General features: G+C 35.0%; 1 long non-coding RNA gene and 1 other non-coding gene across 2 annotated transcripts in view; both read left to right on the top strand.

Annotated features, from left to right (window-relative positions):
- The window catches only part of LOC111723929, a 116,665-nt gene extending 95,245 nt beyond the window's left edge, over window positions 1–21,420 (top strand). Inside the window, exons 2-3 of the long non-coding RNA XR_002772338.1 lie at window positions 10,253–10,325; window positions 21,359–21,420. This is a non-coding gene — a long non-coding RNA (uncharacterized LOC111723929). The remainder of the gene's footprint in view (window positions 1–10,252; window positions 10,326–21,358) is intronic.
- On the top strand, window positions 4,039–4,202 carry LOC111723946. The gene has a single exon (XR_002772351.1). It is a non-coding gene; the product is annotated as a U1 spliceosomal RNA (small nuclear RNA).
- Window positions 21,421–22,354: the final 934 nt, after the last annotated feature.

The raw sequence follows: 22,354 nt of genomic DNA, 5'->3' as shown, positions 1-22,354 counted from the left end.
TAACAAGTGTTGGTGAGAATGTGGACAAAAGAGAACCTTTGTACACTATTGGTGGGAATGTAAATTAGTATAGTCATTATGGAAAACAGTCTGGAGTTTCCTCAAAAAATTAAAAATAGAAGTACCATATAATTTAGCAATCCCACTACTAGATCTATGTCTGAAGGAAATGAAATCAGTATGTCAAAGAGATGTTTACTGCATTATTATTCACAATAGCCAATATATGAAATTAACTAAAGTGTTTATCAGTGGATGAATGGATAAAGAAAATGTGTTATGTATGTGAATGAACCTGGAGGACATTGCTAAGTGAAAAGGCAGGCAGAGAAAGATACATACTGCGTATTCTCACTTATGCAGTCAGCCCTCTGTATTTGAGTGTTCCAAAGCTGAGGATCAAAAATGTTTGAGAAGGAACCTCATAAAAAATAACTATGAACAATCAAAATAATACAAATAAAAGTACAGTATAATGACTATATACATTTACATTATATTAGGTATTAAAGTAGTCTAGAAATAATTTAAGGCATCATATTTTACCATGCAAAATGTATACTTTTTTGCCCAAAATTTTGATGGAAAAATAAGGGTGCATATTATACATGGGTAGTACTGTTTATTACCAGTACATAACATTTCTTGTACCATAGTATGTCAAAAAATAAATATGAAATTTTCTTATAATACAATAAATAAGTACCTCAATATAGATAAATACAAATTTGAATTAAAAATTAAAACAAAAGATTTTTTTTCCTGAAAGATTGGACCAAAAATGTAGATATGCATTATTTGTGGGAGTACATTATACATAGGAAAATATGGTATACGGGAGGAAGGGTTTAGGTACATGAAATACTATACCTTTTTATACTGGGGATTTGGGTGTCTGTGGGAGTCTTAGAACCAATACCCTGAGGATATTGAGACATGGCTATATTTTTGATCCCAGGTTGATTGAATATGTGGAACTCACAGATATGAAGAGCTGACTGTGTAGACTCTAAAAAGGTTGAACTCATAGAAGCAGGGTAGAATGGTGTTTACCAGAGACTGGGGAAGATTAGAAAGATGTTGGTTAAAGGATACAAAAGTTTAGTTAGATTTAAGGAAAAATTCCAAGAGATCTATTGTAAGTGTACAACATAGTGACTATAGTTAAAAACTATGTATTATATGTATATACTTGAAAACTGCTAAGAGAATAGGTTTTAAATGTTCTCACCACAAAAACTGATAAATATGTGAGGTAATGGTTATGTTAATTACTTGAATCAACTGTTCTATAACGTATACGTATACCAAAACATCATATTGTATGCTATAAATATACACAATATTTGTCAATTAAAAAATAAAATTGCTATTTCATTGTCAAAAAATATCATCTAGCTAGAGGTTTATAGATTCAATATAGTCACCATCAAATTACCAACAACATGCTTCACAGATCTAGAAAAAATAATTCTGTTTTGGAACTAGAAAAAAGCCTGAATAGCCAAAGAAATCTTAAGCAAAAAGAATGAACCTGGAGGCATCACATTCTCAGACTTCAAACTATACTATAAGGCTATAGCAACCAAAACAGCATGGTATTGGTATAAAAATAGAGCCATGGATCAATGGAATAGCACAGAGAACCCAGATATAAAACCATCTACCTCCAACCAAGTGATCTTTGACAAGGCAAACAAAAATGTACCCAGGGGAAAAGAAGCCCTATTCAATTAATGGTGCAGGGAAAATTGGATAGCCATGTAGAAAATGAAACAGGATGCCTGCCTCTCATTAGTCACAAAAATTAATTCAAGACAGATAAAAGACTTAAATCTAAAGCATATAATTATAAGAATTCTAGAGGCAGACATAGGAAATACTCTTATAGATATCTGCCTAGGAGAATAATTTATAACTAAGACCCCAAAGACAATATGGCAACAAGAAAGATTAATAAATAAATAGTATTTGATTAAGCTAAAATGCTTCTGCACAGCTAAGGAAACAACACAGCAAATAACCTATAGAATTATAGAAAATATTCACAAGCTGTGATAAAGGGCTAATATCCAGAATTTACAAAGAACTCAAATAAATCAGTAGTAAAAAACTAAACAGCCCTATTAAAAAGTGGACAAAAGACATGAACAGAAGCTTCTCAGAGAAGAAAGATAAGTTGCCAACAAACATATAAAAATACTCGACATCACTAATCACCAGGGAAATGCAAATTAAAACCACAATGAAATATCACTATATATAACTTAGAATTGCTTTTATTAAAAAAAAATCCAAACACATTAGATGCTGATGAAATATCACTATCTATAACTTAGAATTGCTTTTATTTAAAAAAAAAAATCCAAACACATTAGATGCTGGCATGGATGCAGAGAGAAAGAAATGCTTATACACTGTTGATGGGACTACAAATTAATGCAACCATTATGGAAAATGGTATGGAGATTTCTCAAAGAATTAAAACTAGACCTATCTTTCAATCCAGAAATCCCACTATTGGGTATCTACCCAAAGGAAAATAATACTTTTCATTAAAAAGACATCTTCACTTAAATGTTTATTGCAGCACAATTCCCAATTGCAAAGACATGGAATCAACCCATATGCCCATCAATCAGGAGTGGATTAATAAAATCTGGTAGATATATACCATGAAGTACTATATGCAGCCATATAAAAAGATGAATTAATACCTTCTGCAATAATCTGGCTGGAATTGGAGACCACTGTTCTAAGTGAAATATCTCAAGAATGGAAAAACAAACACCACATATGCTCATTATTAAATTGGAACTAACTGATAAGTATACATGTGTACAGAGAGAAGTAAAACTCAGTGGAAGTCAACCAGGGAGTAAGGGGGTAAAAGGGGAGGTGTAAAAACCTACCTAATGGATACAGTGAACACTCTTTGGGTGATAGGCACATCTGTAGCTGGGACTCAAGCATTACAAAATGATCCATGTAACCTAAAACATTTGTACATCTTTAATACTTTGAAATTTAAAAAAAAAAAATTAGCCAGACATAGTGGTACGTACCAGTAGTCCTAGCTACTCAGGAGGCTGAGGTGGGAAGATTGTTTGATCCCAGGAATTTGCAACTATCCTGGGCAACACAGTGAGACCCTGTCCCCAAAACAAAACAGGACAAAACCTACCAAAACTAAAACTAAATGCCTCTTCCCCCAAAATTCTGACCAAAATTAAGTTAGACAACAAACTTGGAAAAAATACTTACAGAAATTATATCAGAGGTTTAATATTTTTATGTAGATAAAAACTTTAGATATTTATTAATTATTATGAGTGCCACAAAACTTAATCTTTTGCTGGTGACACAAAGCTACTAATATGTATGCTGGTTAAGAGGCCAATGTTACAATAAGAGTTGCTCTCAGGCCTTCTGTGAGAGGCATGGAGATGTTTGCCCTTTCTGTAAGAAGGCCATACTGTCTTTATTGCTTTAGTTAGTTTTTCTGTCCCATACTAATTAGATTTCATTTGCTGCTGCTTACTTTTTATTAATGTTTCTACCAGTTCCAGTAACTCACTCATACTAGTTAGACTTTATCTGTCACTGCTGACTTTTATTGTTTATCTTTTTTTTGAGACAGAGTCTCACTATATCACCCTTGGTAGAGCGCTGTGACGTCACAGCTCACAGCAACCTCCAGCTCTTGGGCTTGGGCAATTCTCTTGCCTCAGCCTCCAGAGTAGCTGGGACTACAGGCGCCAGCCACAACACCTGGCTATTTTTTTGTTGTTGTTGCAGTTTGGCCAGGGCCAGGTTTGAACCTGCCACATTCAGTATATGGGGCCCGTGCCCTACTGACTGAGCCACAGGTGCCGCCCACTTCTTACTTTCATTAATGCTTCTACCAGTTGCAATACCTCATATTTCCTCCTCTTGTTTTTCTACACACATTACATATACTTGTGGACTTTTAAATTTTAACAGAGAATTACAAGCATTTCTTCATCTAATTAAACATTTTTCAAAAATATATTTCCCATACTTACCTGGCAGGGGAGTTACCATGATCACAAAGGTGGTTTTCCCAGGGCAAGGCTTATTCACTGCACTCCAGATGTGCTGACCCCTGTGATTTTCCCAAATGTGGGAAACTTGACTGCATAATTTGTGGTAGTAGAGGACTGCGTTTGTGCTCTCCCGTGCACAAAAATATATATATATATTTTTCCATTACATCTTAATCTAATTATTTCTCTTTTATTAGATATTTAGGTTGTCAGGTTTTTTTGGGGGGGGGGTTGTTGTTGTTGTTGTTGTTTTGAGACAGAGCCTCAAGCTATAGCCCTGGGTAGAGTGCTGTGGCATCATAGGTCACAGCAACCTCAAACTCCTGGGCTTAAGCGATTCTCTTGCCTCAGCCTCCCAAGTAGCTGAGATTACAGACAGGTGCCTGCCACAACGCCTGGCTGTTTTTTTTGGTTGTAGTTGTTATTGTTTGGCAGGCCCTGGGCCAGATTTGAACCCTCCAGTTCTGGTGTATGTGGCTGGCACCTTAGCCGCTTGAGCTATAGGTGCCACCAGGTTGTCAGTTTTTTACTGATAGAATTTTGCCACGAGCATCATTGTAAATTGTTTGACTTTCCAATTCTACAGTATTGTAGAATAAAAATATTATCTCAAAAGATATGAAAGGTTTATTAATTTTTTATTTGCTTATTTCTTCTAAAATAGAGAAAATAAAACTAGGGAAAATAATCAAACAGAAGCATAATTATGCTATAAAAAAAAGGTCTTTCTCCTATCTATCCCAGTCCCTGGGAAAAAAACCCTGTAATAAGAGAAACAGTTTGAACTCAAATGATCTACAGGAGTGGGAAGCTTGTGAGTGCCACAGTTGCTCTGATGCTTGCATATGCATAAAATATCTCTGGAAGAATATGTATGTGGTATGGATGGGAGCATACTATATTTACATAGGCATAACATACATATAGCTGTTGTGTGTGTGTGTGTGTGTGTATATATATTTTGGCTGGGGCTGGGTTTGAACCCTCCACCTCCAGTATATGGGGCTGGCATCCTACTCCTTTGAGCCACAGGCGCTGCCCTGTTGTATATATTTTTTTTTACTTATTACCCAGTATTTTTACCTTTTCATGTTATTTTCCTGAAAAATGATACCATTTATACTTCTTTAACCTTATAGGCACTAGACACTTCAATATTTTTTAAGTCTTTGTTACATTAGTGAAATTTTAAAATACTTTTTTTAAAAGCAAACATGAAATGAAGTTTATTGAAGAAGAGAAAGATAGGCTTACAAAGTAAGAAAATTTACAAAGCAGGATAGATTCACCATAGACAGCAAACAGTTGGCTTCCATTGCCATGACAAGTATCCAGAGAGGCCTAAAATACTTTTTATGACTAGGAGGTTAAACATTTTTCCTGAGAATTACTTACTGGCCATACATAACCAATGTTATTTGAATTTTGATTTCCATACCTTGTTAATTATTTTAAAATTAAGATCTTCATATTCTAGCAAGTCATTTATTTGTATCCCTTGAGCCCTATGGCATAGTATTAATTGCACATCTTGTTTTCTTAGTCCTTTATTGCTTTCTTTAAAATTTTTTTTATTTTTTATAAATGTCTTTTTTTTTTTTAATTTTATTTAATTTTATTTTTTGCAGTTTTTTGGCCAGGGCTGGGTTTGAACCCACCACCCTTGGCATATGGGACTGGTGCCCTACTCCTTGAGCCACAGGTGCCGCCCCCTTTTTGCTTTTTAACTTTATTTGATTTGTGGAGAGGCAGCCATTAGTTTAACATTTAATATATATTTTTTCATATTTTTAATTCCCTTTTAATTGTATATTTTTTAAATTAAAAAACCCTCACCTTTGTTAGAATTATGCAAAATTAAAATTAAGTGGGATCCCCCCATCTTCTTTTTAACAGGTGAAACCACAGACCTGTCCATCTCCAAATTATTGTAGATTTTGAATTCATGAAGCCTAGATGAAGGAGATTTGGCCAGAGATTGATAGAACATAAATTGTCAAATAGGTGGGATTATCATTGTTGATTGGTTTTTTCAGTTTGCTTCCTAGAGCAGTTGTGAGTGCATGTGTGTGTAATTATGGGAGAACGAGTGTTGTAGGCATCACATGTGCAGGTATTAAGTGATTTCTGTGCTGAGGGCAGCCCCAAGTGGGCTCAGGCTTTGGCTCTTCTCTGTGTTCCTCCCATTTTAATCTCTACCTCTTTACCTTTGCTCCTACTTTTAAACCTTATATGCCTGTACTTACCAGGAAGTAAGGAAGGTATTGAGCTGTATCAGATATCTTTTGTATTTCTGCCTTACTTGCTTCTCTAGAATGGTTGGTCATCATTTTCATTACTCAGTTTTTCAAATCCAATTTAAAATTAGAACAGAATGAAGATAATTTAAAGATACATGATCCATGAATCATTGGTATACTTTTTCATTAATCAGTATAAAAAAATAAAAAAAGGCTGAGACTACTTTTTGGAGCCAATTCTTACTGTACAAGTGTTAATTTTTAAAATGTATTTAGATCACATTATACACTACTAGGTTAAATAGCCACTCTGCATTTTATAAAAAGTACTTAAATTTCTTAATAATCATGAAAAGAAAAGAGAAAATGTCAATTCAAAAGTTGTCACTGTTTAAATATTTTCATATTTAATATTTTTATAATTTTCACTGGTTATTAGAAATTGAATTTGAATAAAATGTTGCCTTCTATTTGGTAATATCTTGTCACGAGGGAGGGCACCATTTACGTGCATGGATGGCATGGATGGACAAGTGTCATTCCCCCCCTCTCCTGGAATCATTTGTGTTCAAACAGTATCTGTTATTGTGAGGCTTTCCCCTAGATCTTTCTAGACATTCTTTTTTCTAGTGGTTCCAATGCCTTTTTATGAGAAGCTACTGGGAATTACATAGTATCTGCGTCTGAACCTAGGCAAATAGCTCCTGGTATTGCTGTGGCTCCTGGTGGTTCTTCAGGAGCAGGAAGACAGAAGGGAGTAACAAATGGGGGAGAGATTATGGCATGAGTAATGCCATACCAAATGCCATCATTTGGCACATGATGTGGTAATATCTTAGCCAGAATCATAACCATAATTGTTACTATTTACTGTGCTCTTTCTTTCAGTAATAGAAGAAAATATATTTTCCCCATTTAACAAATGAGGAAACTGAGACTTAGAGAAATTGTGCTCCATTCAAAGTGAGCCAAGGTACTCACTTTGAGAGAAGAGTGAAATTAACTTTGGGCATTAACAATTTAAGAGAAATGTCTTGTCAGAAACTTGAAACAGTAATTTTGAGAAGCAAGTTTGGAGCATGGGACAAAAGATAGGGCTATAGGGATAGGCTTGGAAAATCCTGTGCACAAAGGTGATAACTAAAACATTGGAGATTTGCCAGTCATGTATTAATGGCATTTTTGTGGTAGTAGAGTTATTTGTTTGCCCATGCATTGCCACCCTGCCACACTTTTTGGAGCATGGAGAATGATTGCCTGGAAAGCATTAATTTTGTTCAAAGGAGACTGTAGAAGATGGATATATCAGGTAGCATTATAGATAGGTTTTCTCAGCTCTGTCCTACTTCATCATCCTGTTGATAATGCTGAGCTCCTACAGCCAGATTCCAAAGGCAGGAGGATGGGTCTATACCCTTGGAAGGCACTTCAGAATCTCCAGTTGTATGGTTTGAAATTTCTTATGTATTTTTTAGAATAATTGTCCTAGACTCATAGAGAAAGTATGGATTATGGCTTTTAATTTTACTTGTAAGGAGATGTTCTTTTTGTTACTTAATTAGTAAGGAAAACATAGAAGAACTGTATTAGCCCTCTTTAATGTTACAAAGAAGAAATTACAATGTTATAAGGAAGTAACTCACTTAACTTGAAAAAATGGGTTTATTGAAAGGACACAGTGACAGTTGTGCTTGGGCTTTGGCTGTTCTGAGGTTTGTTCTCTCTCTCTCTCTCTCCCACAGGGTCCGTGAAGGTACCTCTGCTTCCCTCTGTGCCTCTCACTTTCAAATTCCCCAAGCTTGGTAAAATGTCCTTATGGCTTAGGTTTTAATCTTTCACTTAGGTCTAGGTCTCTTGTTTAGTCTAGTCACTACTTTGGCTTTAGGCCCAAGGTTTTACAAGACAGAAGGAATTACCTGAGGCAATATTTTAAGCTTTCGGTCTTAAGCAACCCTCCTACCTTGGCCTCCCAAACTGCTGAGCTTATAGGTGTGAGCTACCACACTTTCCCTTTGAGGCCAGGTTTCTTCTCAAGTTTGATAAAGGGCAGCACTGCCACTGTCAGGCAATTTTGAGGCTTTATAGTCTATCTAGGAATATTTAACAAATATTCTCTTTGTTAAAGGTAAAATTTGTCATCCTGGTTAGTGAAGTCATGTGATAGGATTGAGAGTGGCTGGTAGAGGGAGAAGATGTGTGGGATATGTGTGTTTGAGGAATATCCTAGTTTCTATATCCTGTATGTTGTGCGTGGGAGATGAGCTGCATTTCCACAGGGAGATACTGCTACTATCACACTATATCTTTCACTTGTGTTAGGATAGAAAAAAAGAGTTAAGAAGCACTGATTTAGGAAGTATCTCTCAATTTGAAGATGATAGGAGATGTTTCTAAATTATATTCATACCCTTGCTGTCTATAATGTATGTTTTATCTGTAACTTTAAAAGATGTCTGCTCTCTCAAGGTGCTTGGTAGCTATAGAATAATTTTCATTTTAAGTATTGACAATTTTGGATTAGGGAAATAATTAAATGGACAAAGCAACTGAATTTGTACACGCTTTCTCTTTGCATGACAGATGCATGATATGTTTTCATGAAAGTAAATATTCGCTGTTGCAAATGCCATCAATCTTTAACAGTCAAAAATTTGCTTGGCAAGAAAAGTGTTGTAGAGCTATACAGAATTGTGGTTATTGTTTTATTACATTGTTTACTGTAAACCTGGTTCAATATTGGTAAACATAGTATAGCAGAAACTGAACTGTTGTGAGTATCTGGGCATTGGTCCAAGATATCATTAAAAATACTGCCTCAGACTAATTTGGCTTTATGAATAATTTTTTGTTAACAGCTCAACTGAAATTGAGCCACATGGTGTAGCTTAAAAATTCTGAATCCACAAGATAATGAGAGAAGTATAAGTGTACTCTGCATACTCAGTATTCTACATTTGAGTGATAAATTTATGTGTGATTTTGTGTTAACCTTTAAACTATAAGAACCCACATGCTTAGCATGATGTGATATCTTAAAAATTTACATAATGCTGTGGTTTGCTGTGAATGTGAATGCCTTATAAACTAAAACCTTATTGGTTTAACAATCAAATGTAAAGAATAAGGAGAGGTTGCCAAACAAATATTAAAATGGATATACAACACAAGTTTTGGCATACGGTTCTTTAAACATCAAGGGCTTGTATTAACATTCATCAAAAATGTTAAAGAATATTAAATTGTTGTAAAAGTCCAATACCTTAATTCATTTATATTACTTATCAAAGGTAAAAATTTTACCTTAAAATAGGATTTGGAGGCTCGGCGCCTATAGCTCAACCGGCTAAGGCGCCAGCCACGCACACCTAACGTGGCAGGTTCGAATCCCCAGCCCGGACCCGCCAAACAACAATGACGGCTGCAACCAAAAAATAACCGGGCATTGTGGCGGGCGCCTGTGGTCCCAGCTACTTGGGAGGCAGAGGCAGGAGACTCACTTGAGCCCAGGAGTTGGAGGTTGCTATGAGCTGTAATGCCACGGCGCTCTACCCAGGGGGACAGCTTGAGGCTCTGTCTCAAAAAAAAAAAAAAAAAAAAAATAGGATTTGGAGACTATTAATATTTGGTTATAAATTAGGTATAACAAAGGGCAAGTGAGATGATTGAGGAAAGTAATCCATAATTAGATATTTCTTGCCATGAAAAGATACATTTGTCTTTTTCTTTATGTGTTTTTTTCTAAGTATATTCTTGCTAAATATACATTTATAAATTCCTATCGAAAGGGTGTGGAATGGGAAAGGGTTACTTTCTGTCACTATTAGGGTATAAGATATTTTTGCAATGGAAAGATAAGTCATTAATGAATTTTAATTAAAAAACTTAAAAAATAAAGAATGAATTTTAATATTCCTCTTCTCAATAAATGTCTTATTTGTTTTCTAGGTTAGCACTCTACGTTTATGAATATCTGCTTCATGTAGGAGCTCAGAAATCAGCCCAAACATTTTTATCAGAGGTACGTTTTATGTATTTTCTGTATTACATTTTGATATCCTAAATAAATGAATAAAATATACTGTAACAATTACTTGGAAAAAAATTGATTGTTGTATAATATATAGTGAATGCTCAGTTATCAAGATATATAATATGGCTTTGTAGATTATGTGCAACAGTTTTAGTATCCCAAAATTCTGTGTCCCTCAGTTACCTTCTAGTCAACTTTGTGGCCATTTTCTCCCCTTGGAAATGGAAAATGATATTAGTATGGCAACAATAATCAAGAAAGCAAAATCTGCTTTATTTTTTTTTATTTTTATTTTTTGTAGTTTTTGGCTGGGGGCTGGGTTTGAACCTTCCACCTCTGACATATGGGGCTGGTGCCTTACTCCTTTGAGCCATAGGCACCACCCCCTCAAACCTGCTTTCAACGAAAAAAGACCCACAACTCTCCATTTCTTTATTATTTTTTAAATTTATTTATTTTTAGGACACATTATAATTTGCTTTAATACTTCTTTGGAAAAAAAATATCACACTTTCAGTGAATGAACAAAAAATATTTTTACAGTAGCAGTAGGCTATTATTTTTATCTACCATGCTCTGAACTCATAGGGAAGAGGTTCCAGTAGCTCAGGAAGGCACCTTGCCATTGAATGTGACAAAGCATTGATTGACTTTTGAATGCATGGGAAATAGGTTCCAGCACCTTGTATCACTGTTACATGGAGTCTGTTGGTTATTCTGTGTGCTATGCTGTACACTTATCGTGCCATGAGATCGTGGGGAATAAATAGGTTCTTGCACCTAAAAACATGGGTCCACTGGTACTCCTGTGTGCTATGTTATATGCTTATTATGCCATGAATTCATAGGGAATGGGTTCGAGGAGCTCAGGCTCCTTTCCGTTGGTTCTCAAAGTGGGCTTCTCTGGGTGGAGCAGGCTGGCACTTTAGTTGAACCCAGGCACCTTTCTCTTTGGCTTCCTTCTTTTTCTGATCATTTTCCTTCACACGTTTCAGGAAGCTATCTCGGCTCTTAGAGTGCTTAATATGCTCAATATGAACATTAATCCTCTTGGCAAGAATCTTGCCCTTAACTTGTTTGTTTACAACAATGCCAACAGCAGCATGCTGGGTAACATTGTAGACTCTTCCAGTTTTGCCATGGTAACATTTGTGTGGCAATTTTGAAAAGTACCCATTCCCTTGATGTCTACAATATCACCTTTCTTGTAGATTCGCATATATGTGGCCAAAGGAACAACACCATGTTTTCTAAAAGGCCTAGAGAACATGTATTGAGTGCCTCTCCTCTTTCCCTTTGTGTTTGTCATTTTGGTGAATTACTGGAAGATGGCCTCTCTGGCAGAAAGGCCATTTCTTTAATTCTAATGCTAATCATATTTAATCTAATTTAATCTAATGCATTATTTGCAATCTTGGAAAATTTGGTTTTTGTTTTTATTTTATATGGATAACTGTTGATTGATTTCAGCTAGAAAACATTATGATAATCTTTGTTTTTTGTTTTTCTTTTTTTGAGACAGAGTCTCACTTTGTCTCCCTTGGTAGAGTGCCTTGGTGTCATAGCCCACAGCAACCTCAAACTCTTGGGCTCAAGTGATTCTCTTGCCTCAGCCTCCCAGGTAGCTGGAACTACAGATGCTCGCTACAACACCCAGCTATTTTTAGAGATAAGGCCTTGCCTGGCTCAGGCTGGTCTCAAACCTGTGAGCTCAAGGCAATCCCCCCACCTCAGCCTCCCAAGTGCTCTGAGATTACAGGCATGAGACACCGTGCCCAGCCTTCATTATGATAACCTTATTTCACATTTTTGCTTCTCTTTCTGGTCTCCACTTCACTTTCTCAAATTTTGAATTTGAGCTTTCTTACAGTGGTGATTTTTCTTCTTCAGTCTATAGAAAGATAATGAGGATGGTGATAATTTTATTGAGTTCTCTTATGTGTCAGACATGTAATGTACCAGGATATTTTACATATATTGTCTTTAATTCTTATAGAAATTTGCAAGGCAGGTCATCTTGTTCATTTTTATTGATGTGAACAACAGAGCCAAGAAAATTACATATCTAGTTCCTGGTCACATATATGGATTTTCTTTTTTTTGCAGTTTTTGGCCAGGGCTGGGTTTGAACCCGCCACCTCCGGCATATGGGGCTGGGTGCCTTATTCCATTGAGCCACAGGCACCGCCCACCATATATGGATTTTTAAGTCTTGAAATAAAGCTAATCTATTTGAGAAGTGTTATGTGAAATACACACTGGATTTTGAAGGCTTAGTATGAACAAAAGAATATAAAATATCACTAATAATTTTTAAATTTGGTCACATATTGACATTTTGGATAAGATTGGGTAAAATAAAATGTATTACTAAAATTAATTTTACCTTCTTTTTATTTTTAATGTGCCTATTAAAAATTTTTAATTAGGCCATTCTTGGTAGCTCATACCAGTAATCCTAGCAATTTGGAAGGCCAGGGCAGGAGGATTGTTTGAGGCCAGGAGTTTGGGGCGGCAGTGAGCTATCATTATGATACCCTGCCTCTTAAAAAAAAATTACATATATATCTCTTAATTGTGGTTAATGTTTGTATTTCTTTTGGGAAGTGGTGCTTGAAATTATATTATCTCTAGTGCTCTCACTATTTTGGCCCCCACCGGATCAGGGGCACAGCAGGCATCCATTACACACAGAACCTGCCTGAGGTATAACCTTCTTGAGATTCAGCTGCTCCCTAACTGCATAAGTAAACAAATACACACAGACCCACATCTTATTTCTAATTAATTAGTGTATGTGAACTATTAGGGCTTATTTGCAAAGAAAGAATTTTAGAAGTTTGATCAGAACGTGTAAGAACTCAGTTGTTTTACCTTAGAAGGAATATAGGCAGTGTAATGAAAATTTTGTTTTAAAAGTTTATTCAGATCAAAACAGAAGTTTGGTGTATCTGTGTTTCACTCAATCAGTAATTAGAAGATTTCAGGTTTGAAATAAGTTATATTCGCTATTTGATATTACAGAGGAAATGATTGAGATTGTAAAAAGAGTATCCTTAATATTGATATTCTTAACCACTGTCAGTTTATAGGGTATTTTAAAGATTTTAAATCTGGATATGGCAATTTTAAAGTTTTTTTTAGTACATAAACTTAATGCACTAAATGATACTTGAAGAAACTTAAAGGATTTACTGATTTCCTTCCTTGTATCAAGGCCCATTTTGAAATGGCTCAGCTTCCTTAATTCTCAGGGGTTCCCAAGACTATTTTCTTACCAATGTTATATCAGATATAGTAGTTATTAAATTTCATCAAAAAAGAAAAATGTTGCTAACTTATTTAAGGAAGCATAGGTATTTGTATTCAAATGGGTTATTGTGGATTGAGGAGATAATTAGATACTGTAATCATAGGCTTTGATCTCAGTGGAAAATGGATATCCAAAATTTCTAGGACTAATTGGTAGAAATGAAATTAGAATTTCAGATGAGATTCACACATTTTGACTAATATTTACCGTGATTTTATTTTCTCTGGCTATATTTGAAATATAAAACTGAGGATTTCTCTGAATTATTCATCTGGTTCATTTTCACAGGAGGAACCAGTTAAACTGAAAACAAACTATTTTCACCAAGAAAACACATTGTTTTTGGAGTTTGGAGATAACTGTATGTGATGCTCAGAACTACTCTTCACCTTCTAGGTTGCTAAACTCTGAGTGGTACTGTGAAAACACATTCTTAATACCTAAGGAACTAATGTAAGGGAATGGCTAAATTAACTGAGATATAAGTGTTTCATAATGTAAGAGAATAAGTTAGATCTACTTGAACTGAGGTGGACAGACTTCCAAAACCTTGTTTAGTAAATGAAGGAAGCTGAAGTATGTCATTAATATGGAAACCCTTGAACATAAAGCAGTACTGTATACTTTTGTGGGGTATGTGTTTGTGCATAAAAGTACATTAAAAGTTCTTTTTTTTTTTTTTGTAGAAACAGAGTCTCAGTCTTTCACCCTCAGTAGAGTGCTGTAGTGTCACAGTTCACAGCAACCTCCAGATCCTGGGCTTAGGTGATTCTCTCGCCTTAGCCTCCTGAGACTGGGACTACAGGCACCTGCCACAATGCCCAGCTATTTTTGTTGTTGTTGTTGTTGCAGTTTGGCCAGGGCCAGGTTTGAACCTGCTACCCTCGGTATACGGGGCTGGTGCCCTACCCACTGAGCCACAGGCGCCGCCCTATATTAAAAGTTCTTAAAGAATATACATGCCAGTCTAGTTGTTTCTGGGAGTAAGGATGTTAAAGGGATCAAAGAAGATTTTATACTTAATTGTAGGATTTTTTAAAGACAAAGCATACAATATTATTTGTACAATTATTTAAAAATAAAAATAAAAGGGAAAGAACATTCTCTTAAATTATCTGAATTTAAAAATGGACCCTGGAGATAGATTTTTGCTGGCCTTTGCTGAGGACACCCTGGAGTTCTTGATAATTTCAGTTGGCTAAATTACAATAGCTTGTTAATTTCCTCCATCACATGTTCAGTTCTGCAGTGTCTACTTCTTTGGGTTTGTCTATATGTACAGTGAGACTTCTGTCATCTGAGCTTTACTCCATGGTGTATTCCTTCTGCCTAAACTCTCCTCCCTTCTCTACCTTACAAGTAAATTTCCTAGAAAGGCTTTCACAGGTCTTTATCTCTCTGAGCTGATAGTATGTTCTGCAGGGGCCTGTGCATAAAGACCTTTGCGTCCTATACCAGAAAGTTTAGACCTTATCTTCGGCAAAAGAGAGCCTTCAAGTAAAAGAACAACATCATTTGGTTTTTACTCAGGTGTCTATATGCCCTTCTTTTGTAACAATGGATAGTTATGAAAAAAAAAAGCAAAAACAAATAATATTTTAGAGCACTTTACCCTGATTACGATTGGTTTCTCTCTTAGTTTCTCTTGGATCACGTGCAAAATTTAAGGCTGCTTGTTGTAGAATAACTTTTTACCTAGTTTGTGTAGTAAAAGACCATTTTATCTATAATCCTTCCTTGTCTATCCCTAGGTTTTTACCTAATTCAGAACTGTTCCATAGGAACTTAATATAGGGAGACATACTTATTTGGGTTAGATATTATAATAAAAAGGAAATGATTAAAAAAATGAAAAAAGGATATGATTGCAAGTGGCACCAATTATTCAAATATCTAATATTCTCACTCTGGTTCAATGTATAGTAGAATACTTCTTCCCATTTGGAGATTCTCCCTCAGGACAAATGAGGCTATGAATGATTGTAATATTACTGAGTTCTTATGAATCAGGATTTACTGTGCTGGGCCACTTTTTCCTTTGAACGAACATGTATTTTGGAGGAAGTTGTGAGGTCAAATTACAACTCCAAGTATATGTGTATCTCAGTAACCTAATCTCTCACTTGGGCTTGGCTTTTCTAAAAGTGCCCTTGACCGGGCCATAGAAATTTAACTGCTCTTCATGGCTTTTATTAGTCAGAAGAGTGGGGGACATAAGTATTATTAGCCCAGCTATTTTTTTCTAAATTTAATGAGGGAGTATTAGACTAACAGTGGAAATCGAAACATTAACTGCTCACAGTCTCTCCCATTTCTCCCTTTCTTGAATCTTCCCAGATCTTCCTGAAAGATCACTAGCAGTCTCCTAAATTCTTGTTATGTAGAATATTAAGTATGTTTTCCTCTATGCAGTCCTTTCCTTTCAAACCACTCCTAGGGGCCTCTATCTTTCTGGGTCAAAAACTAACAACAAAAATAGGAAGGAGTTTTTCCAACAAAAGGTAGTCCTCTTTAAGAGGTCTTTCTGAAACAAAGCAGGATTGTCTAAGAAAGTTTTCTGTGATTATGGGAATGATCTCTAATCTGTGCTGTGTAGTTAGTTAGCTACTAGTCACATGGGACTACTGAACACTTGAAATGTGGCCAGTGCACTTCACTTCAGGAACATTCATTTAATTTTAAATTTAAATAGGCACCTGCAACTGTGGACACCAAGTTGAACAGCACGGTTTTAGATTATCTGTTTTAAAGAGTAATCTTATTTTTCTTCTGTTGGCTTTAATTTTTGAATTTAAGTATAAAATTTTTTACTTTAGTTTTTTTTTAACATTTGGTTTAGGGTATAGATACACCCTCTTATATAAATGGAAGATTTTAGAAAATTAGTGGGAACAGTAGCTTATATCTAAATTAAAAGTATTAGGAATTTTGTTTGGAAACAAACTTACATAAAATTATGCAAGTTGTTTTCTTAACACAAGAACTGGTTTTATCCTTAAATGATATTAAAACTTGGTTTTTAATATTGGTTCAAATTCAAAAGTCATGAAAGGACTTAGGAATTCGGTGTAATGTTTAGGACCCATGAGTATCACACTTGCTGCTGCCTTGTGGGAGATTATGGTAAAGCAGGTCTGGATCTGCTGAAGAGGTTCCACATTGACAAGGCTAGAACCTCCAAAACAGTGCTGCTGACCTCCAGAATTTCCCTACATCCACTGTTCCTGCTGCGGTTTCTACAGCAGCCTACAACTGCCTCACTTTTGGAGCCAGAGGCTAGAAGCTTTTCTGCTTCTTTCTACCTTGATCTCTTGCTAATGTTTCCTGATGGCAGAACTTAACAGAAAGCCAAATGGCAAGGAGGCTAGGAAATGTAATTTTCAGAATCTTCATTCCACGTATAGAATAGAGTATAGAGGGTAGGTGTGGAGCTGAAGGATAATAGGTTCATGACCAATATGCCTTGCCAGAAGCAAATAAGGAAGAAAAAGTTAAGTGGATGTATGCATTTGCCCATATATGTTCACGTATATATGTCTGTGTGTATCATTTTTCGTTTGTTTACATCAATATCAGTTTATTACATACACTGTTCTGTGATTTAATTTTTGTTTCACTTTTTAGATTTTTGAAATTTGTTATATTTATTAAATATTATCATTCTCCTTTTTATGGTACTTCATCATATGATGAAGTTCACCAGCCTCCTGCTGATGGACATCTAGATTGTTTCCAGTCTTCTGTACTTACAAATAATGCTTCAATGAAATTTTTTGTGTATTTTATAAATATATATAGGATTTATTCATATATATATAATTTTTCATATGTAACCACATATACAGGATAAATTTCTAGAAGGGCTGTCTCAGTATATAGTTTATTATTAAACCATAAGGCCTATCTCATCCCTGTTGATAGACCTTTTTTTAATAATTTGGTGGTTTTGCATTATGTAGAAATGCTGAAAATGTTAGATCATATGATAAACCATAACCATAAATAAGGCCCTCAAATGCAGAATATGGAGCAAAAATGGGCCTTGATATTTATATGGAAGTTGCAAGAGAATACAGACTAGCTAGTCAGATAATAGAAAGAAGAGAGGTGAATAATTAAATAACAAAAAGCCTTAGACTAGAGAAATACACATTGAGAACTACAAATACATCATGGAAGAAGGAAGAACAGAATGAAGAGTATAGATCCCACCCAACACATGCATGAAACTCAGTATAGCAAAAAATACCTCTTCACAGACAGCAGAAAAAACTTTTTAAAGTAACTACTGACCACGTGGGGGTATATTTTAGCCATTCTTAAACACCTTACATCATTAATACATATTGATTAAAAATATATCTAAACTACATAGATATAATTTAAAGCAAAAATCCTCCTTTACTCTTTTTCAAGTAATAGTTGTAAGTTTGGTGTGATTTCTTTCATATACATATATATACTCAAGTGTACATGTAAGTATACACACTTTTTTTCAAACAGAAAGGTTTTATACTATAGATACTGTTCTGTACCCTTCTAAATCTCCATCTTGAAAAGTCAATAGAGTGTTGGCTCTCTTTCCAAATAGATATATCTCATTCTTTTTAATGATAGCACACTGATCTGTAGTATATAAGTATCAAGTTTTATTTCACATTTACTATTGGTGAATGTTTCATAGGTAATTTTTAATTTTCAGGTTTTCTAACAATGCTGCAACAAATTTGATTTATTTTATGTAGGTCAGTGGTCTGTCTTGCCTCTTCTCGAGCACCTTTCTATGTTTTCTATGAATAGATGGTATCTGGAATAATGATTAGTTTGGAAGGAGCCATAACATTCACTATGTAAACATATTCTCTGTAGAACTTTCTCTTCCTTGGAAATAACTAAAACACAACTTTCAGTGACATTCATTCAGTAACTATTAAGAGACAGATTTTGTGTTAACTTCAATATGATGGGCCAAAGTTCTAGCTGCTTCTGGCATAGACTTGCAAATTTATTTGTTTTTTTGTTTGTTTGTTTTTTGGCCAGGGCCAGGTTTGAACCCACCACCTCTGGTATATGGGGCTGGCACCCTACTCCTTGAGCCACAGGCACTGCCCCTAGACTTTCAATTTAAAGTGAGAAAGATAAACTGTACTGATTATATAGTAAAAAGTATTATGAGGATGGAAGTGATGATGCATATGAAGCTTTTAAAAATTTTTCTGAGGAATAATAAGATGTAACACAATTTAAAATAGTTCCTCTCATAAAGACCCTATCAAATATAAGACATGGTGGTTTCCTAGAGGACCTTGTTCCCCTGAGATAGCAGGTGACTGTTTATAGAAGTGGTGGAAGTGTGGGAAGGGGGCTGCCTGGTAACTCACGTGGTGTATGGGACTGATCAGTCTAATCCTCCCTTTAGCACACCTGGCATCAAGATCTAGTCATGCCACTTTAACTCCTCTGTAAGTCATTTCTCATTCTTCTCATTTAATTCATTATAGTATTATTTGCTTTATTTCATATAAACATAAGGTCCAAATGTTATATAATTTTTCTTATTTAAACTAAAAACTAAAGCTACATGTAGAGATTATTTTAAAGACTTTCTAGACCACCTTATTCAAAATTACAGCTCATAAAAAAATTTAAAAATCCCTCAAATTGTAGCTCCTTTCACTGTGTTCCGTACTTTCTATCCCCTTCCTGGCTTTATTTTCCTCCATAGTATTTGTCACTTCTAATATGAACACAATTTACCTTTTTGTTTTTGTTTGTTTGTAGTCTACCTTGCGTATAATCGAAATGAGGGAAGCTATTTTTTGTGTTTGCTGTTGTAGAGTGTCTAGAAAAGTCACTGTATAAATATTCATTCAGATTTCCAATTTTCAAATTTACTTTGCAAAAAGTATTTAGTCAGAACTTTGACTTTTTGAGAAATATTGACCTTGCTTTAAATTTGTACTATAGTGAAATCTAATTTATTTGAAATATAAACAATTGGAAAGTTAATATCATCTTTAAAAAGCCCTTATTTTATAAAAGACATATATCCCAAACAGAAAGTTATTAAATAACCTAACCCTAAGGTATTATTTAGAGTCTATATAGTAAGCACAATCTCTTGCAAATTTCTTGGTCGGTGGTGATAACTGATTTTCATACTGATAATAATGACAATTTTGATGCTCCTTAGATCCTGAAATACCTTCTGATTCACCAAATGAAACAAAACAAAAAGAAAAACTTCAAAAGTTGGATTTTCTTTAGTATGGTATTTTTAATGGGCACCTGTTAACTAAGTTTAACAGAACACTAATTCCCAAATAATTTCAAGTAATTAGAAGCTTTTTTGTTTAAATGATTTTTACTTCTCCCATTTATTCCAGAAGCATAGATAATTCTTCCTTAGTTCTGACTCTGACTGTTCTTTTTCCCTGGCTGTATGTATAGTTTCTACCAAGGTGTTTCACATTATTCTGATTAGTAAGCTGAAATTGTTAGGCACAGCTATAAATAGCTAATATTTTTATGTGGAACATTACTGGAATTTTGTGGGTACTGGTGATAATATGATGGAATAAATTTTCAGAGAATGCTTTTCTAAGGAAAGAAAAAATAATAATAGCAGCCAGTAGTTACAAACACTTACTGCATGTTAGTCACTATTTTAAGTGTTTTTCTGGTACTAACCAGGTAATTTCTCATAACATCCTATAAGGTAGACAACTATTATTAGCTCTATTTTATAGATCAGGAAACTGAAGCACAGAAGACTTATGTAAGTTTCCCAAGTTCTCTTAGCTAGTACGTAGGAAAGCTAAAGCTTATGCTCATACTTCATCCTACTTAGAAGGAATACATTTTTAATATTCTTACTGTATGAGGGGGTTTGGGAGGTGGTATGTCAGTCAGGATATAGGCACACTAATTAAAAGCACGTTAAGTATTTTGGCAGAGGGAATGTAATACAGGGAAATAACTGTACAGGTTTGAAAAAAGCAGAAGCGAACACAGAAATTACATAAAATCAATAATTACAGTAAGTATTTACTAAGACTGGGACACCAAAAGAAAGAACTAGTAGAACTCTCATATAGCTGAGTCTTAGACATCTAAGGAGGGGAAGCTGTGTAGCTATTGGAGATTCGTGAAACTTCAGACCTCTGAGGGGGAGTATTGGCCACCTGTGTGTACCTGGTTCTGGTTGTGCTGGAAAAAGCTAGAGGGGAACTAGCTGTTGTCACTGGGATGAACTGCTGCTACTGGGGAAGCCTGAAAGAAACAACAAGTTCACAGGAAATAAACCTCTTCTCCCCTCTTCCTACTTTTAGTAGAGCCTTTTTAGTTTATGGGATCTCATAAAAACCTTTATGTCCTTTAATGAAGGACAAAGGTGGTACATGGATCCCAATGTCAGCAACTTAAAGTGCACAGAAAGATGGATTTAGAACTAACTAAAAATCAAAGCTTAATGATTGGTACAGAGGGAAGCAAATTCAAGAAAATAATAGTGACATCTTTTGTTGAGTAATCCAGTCTACAAATCACTGTATAAAACAACTGCTTGTAAAACTTGGGTAAAGAATGACAGGAAAATGATGCAAAACTTATACATTAACATAGTATTTAAAGTGGGAAAAATATTGCTTTGCACTATGTCTAGAAAAAATATTAGGAAAATATTTAATATCTCTTTTATTCATTTTAGATAAGATGGGAAAAAAACATCACGTTGGGGGAACCACCAGGATTCTTACATTCTTGGTGGTGGTAAGTATCTTTTATTCCATTTTTACTAGATTGATGATATTCCAGTAGGCTAGCACTAAACTTGTTCATGAGTTCTTGTTTCCTTTTTATTCTTTTTAGTTTTCTTAAATTGTTTTCTGGAAGGTAGCACTTAAAAATAAAACCTCAAAACTAGCATTTGTGTTATTTAATTTAAAGATACTACCATGAAGTCAGTCTGAAATTGGAACCAGTATGTGGAACCTGCAACTGTAAGTATGATTCTGTATTAGTCAGCTTGAGCTGCCATAACAAAAGACTGTAGAATAGATGGTTTAAACAACATAAATGTATTTTCTCACAGTTCTGTAAGCTGGTAATCCAAGATCAAGGTGCTAGCATGGTAGGTTTCTGATGAGGGCTATCTCTCTGGCTTGTAAACAGCTACCTTCTCATTGTGTTGTCCTTACATGGTGGGGAGAGATAAAGAAAGGGTAAGCTCTCTGTGCCTCTGCTTATATGGGCACTAATCACATCCTGAAGGTCCTATTCTCATGACCTCATCTAGACCAGATTATCTCCCAAAGGCCCTCTCTCTAAATACCATCACACTGGAGGTTATGGCTTTAACATACGAACTTGAGGGGATACAGTTTAATCCATAGGAGATTCCTTTCTCATCTTGCAGTGGAAAATGAAGATGGCACTTTTTCTTTGCTCTCTGATTGCTAAGCTAGTTACAATATTGCTTTTTATAAAATGGGCTATCATGTTGTCAATGCTATAATACTATGTAATACTATGTAAGTAATTATATGCTAGTATGCCATTCTAGTTCCTTCTTGAACCCTTACTCTTCTCTTCAGGGTGGGAGATAATTGGCATTTTTTGTAATAGGCTAATCTTGTTTTAAAATATCAGTTAATCATTAAATAAACAAACAAACTCCCAAGAGCAAGAGGGGGATAAGTTGTAA

The sequence above is a fragment of the Otolemur garnettii genome, unplaced genomic scaffold (assembly GCF_000181295.1).
Source record: "Otolemur garnettii isolate 467f Iridium unplaced genomic scaffold, OtoGar3 scaffold00017, whole genome shotgun sequence".
Lineage (NCBI taxonomy): Eukaryota > Metazoa > Chordata > Mammalia > Primates > Galagidae > Otolemur > Otolemur garnettii.
Note: the sequence above shows the minus strand (reverse complement) of the source record. Positions and strands in the feature narration are given on the sequence as shown.